At 47.0% G+C, this 3,089-nt stretch overlaps 1 long non-coding RNA gene across 1 annotated transcript; it reads left to right on the top strand.

The window, feature by feature from the left end:
* The first annotated feature begins 523 nt into the window (after window positions 1–523).
* LOC309524418 lies at window positions 524–2,122 on the top strand. The gene is made up of 2 exons (XR_014215904.1): window positions 524–1,817; window positions 1,856–2,122. It is a non-coding gene; the product is annotated as an uncharacterized lncRNA (long non-coding RNA).
* The last annotated feature ends 967 nt before the right edge of the window (window positions 2,123–3,089 follow it).

Genomic DNA, 3,089 nt, shown 5'->3' with positions numbered 1-3,089 from the left:
TACCTAACAATAGGGCTGTCATACGTCCAGATTTTCCCAGACATTACCCGGATTTCAAAGGCGAAATTGATGTCTGGGGCAATTTCCAAAAGGCGGCACGTTTTTGTCTTTAAAAAGTTCGACAACTTTCGGGTTTTCCTAAAAAAAAACCTCAACAACTTTCAGGGTGTCCTGGTTTTTACTTTTTGAAATATGGCAATCCTACCGAACAACTCTTAGCACCCTTACCAAACTACAGTCCCCAGGATTCTTTGGGGGAAGCCATGATTTTTTAAAAGTGGTATGATACTGCTTAGGGACGTGGGTGGCGCTGTGGGTTAAACCACAGAGCCTAGGACTTGCCGATCAGAAGGTCGGCAGTTTGAATCCCCATGACGGGGTGAGCTCCCATTGCTCGGTCCCTGCTCCTGCCAACCTAGCAGTTCGAAAGCACGTCAACTGCAAGTAGATAAATAGGTACCGTTCCGGCGGAAAGGTAAACGGTGTTTCCGTGCGCTGCTCTGGTTCACCAGAAGTGGCTTAGTCCTGCTGGCCACGTGACCCGGAAGCTGTACACCGGCTCCCTCTGCCAGTAAAGCGAGATGAGCGCCGCAACCCCAGAGTCGGCCACGACTGGACCTAATGGTCAGGGGTCCCTTTACCTTTATGATACGGTTTTAAATGCAAACTGCAGATGGGGCCTACCTCTTTCAGGCATTCAGGTGCTTAGCAGTTTCTTCTCCTTGATTTGCTCACTGGCTCCCTTGCAAAGACCTTGCCCTTCATGCACCAAAGTTTAACCCCCCATTTCTCTTTCTTCCAATCCACTTTCATTGCAGCCTCACATTCTCTCTACAGCTGGAACTCTTCCCCCACATTCTACAATACTGAACTTTTCATTTCTGTTATTTTTGTGAGTTTTGGCAGCTGCAGATGTTCTTTTGTTTTATTCTGTCCCCTTTTCCCCACTTAAATTGAAGCCAGGTACACCAATTGCGACTTTTAACAGCACCACCCGCCCCTTAGTCTCTCCCCCCCCCCAACATTCTTCCTCCCATTCTGAGTGTTTTTCAGGCAAGTTTCTTTGGAATGTGCAGATTGGCTCCAGCTCCACGTATGCTGCTGACTGCTGTTGTTTGGAGCGAATTGGCGGCTGCTTCCAGCATTCACAGCCAGATGTTACAAATGTGACCCAGCCAGAAGCTGCAATGTGCCCACACTCACTCTTTCTCCAAGCTGCAAAGCTTTGTGTGGGACTGCTCTCACCTCCTCTGGAAATCTGAAGTCTGCTTTGCTCGCTAGTTTCCCCTCCTCTCTTTTTTAACTGGTAGTACAAGCTCTTTCACAACATCTGAAGTGCTCTCTGAAGAAAAGCAGGGCCTTCCTTCGCGACTGAGATTTTGCACTCCCCAAAAACTCCTGGATCCAATGCCCAGAAAGCATCATCTTCAGTTCTTGGAATACTTGGTGCAGCTCAGGCAGGTTCACAGGTTTCCTCAGCTAAGTGTTGAGAATGGGAGTGGGAAGGTGGAATTGCAAGGTCAAAGTAGGAGCCCAAATCACCCACATTTGGGTTTTAAAGAACTGGCAAATGCCCCTATATTTGGCTTGGCCCATAACTAGACTAATGAGCTGAGGCTGTGCCTGAGATTTCTGGGAATGCATCCATGGTAAGAGTAGACTTTACCCATGCTCCTTGCTGGCTCCTAGGAAACTCCTTGTGCTGTTGATGCACAGCTATGTCTTCCCTTTCCATCTCAGCTGGGAGTGGCTGTCAAGGTGTTGGGCCAGTGAGTGTCTGGAAGCAGTGATGGGCTGGATGGAGGACAATAAACGGGGTAAGTCCTTAGAAGTTGGCGGTGCTCTTGGAGGGTAGTTTCTGTTCCAGAAATTAGATGCACAGCCTTTTCTCGTAGCTTCAATAACTAGAGCAGGGTCAATACAGGAAAGCCTCGTTTTTTTATTTACTATTCTTTCTTTATTGAAAAGAGGAAAATGGCAAACTAGAAAGCCACATTTCTTCATATTAGGCAGGCAGCGAACTATGCAGGCTTACCTGGTGGTTCAGTTAGCCCAGGGAGCCAGATGGGGCTGTGTCAGAAATGTACGGTGTTCCAAGCCATAATTAAAACAAATTTAAATACTTATTTGTTCTAGGGAGCTGTGGAGAGCGCACATAGGCCCCTGCAGCAGAGAAGGGGTTAAGTGGAAAATATTGAAGGTGCAAAGGCCACCCTGACCCCTGTCACTGGTGGTCCTTGTCAGTGGAACTAGAGATGCTGGGAGCATCATTAGAGCTGCTATTTAAATTGCACGTTCATAGGGCAGGGCAATGGGTGAAGTCAAGGAACACCATTGTTTGCAGTTCATTAGCAACAGAGAAACAGGCGAGGGGGGAGAGAGGGTGAAGGGGCATCAGAGCAGCTCCATCTTGCCTGGCATGTATGGACTGAGTAGCATAATGTTGAAGAAAAGAGGACTGATTATGTAGTAGCCACAGCACTAAATAAAAGTCGCTTAAATTGGCATCTGTTGGAGGATGGCTCAGAATATAGCAAGAAAGTTCCCAATGAGAGCAAGGCCACGTTCACAAAAGCTCTTTCCCACCCAAAATTGGCATGAAGGGCATTTCATTTTTTATGGGAGATATTCAGAAGTGGATGGTGATGTGCTTTGTTTTTGCAAAAGTGAGTATTCTCAGGAAGCCATAATCGCTGCATGAAATTCAAGTTGTCTGTGACTGTGTGTGCGTAATTCTGGCTGTAAATAGTGGGAAGACAAGTCTTGGCACCGTCCAATTCTAGAGGGATGGCTATGGTAGCAATCTTTTTTGATGAAAACAACACACGGTCCTGCTGTTGCACCTTGGAAACTACACCATGGACCAGAAAAGCCCATTTTTCTTGGTTGCGTCTTGCAGGGACACTTTTGACTTTTTGCATTAGGAGGGCTGATTGGATTTTTCGGGGCTTGGCTTGGACTGTTGATACTTTGCAGACAGGCATCTGTGAGGTGAGGCGAGGCATCTGTGCCAGAGGGCAAATTTTGCGGTGCAATTAAATGACAAGAGCCTTTCAATTATTGACTTAATTGTTGATCTATCTCCCAAG

Source organism: Podarcis vaucheri (genome assembly GCF_965113315.1).
Source record: "Podarcis vaucheri genome assembly, chromosome: Z".
In the NCBI taxonomy this organism is placed as follows: domain Eukaryota; kingdom Metazoa; phylum Chordata; class Lepidosauria; order Squamata; family Lacertidae; genus Podarcis; species Podarcis vaucheri.
Note: the sequence above shows the minus strand (reverse complement) of the source record. Positions and strands in the feature narration are given on the sequence as shown.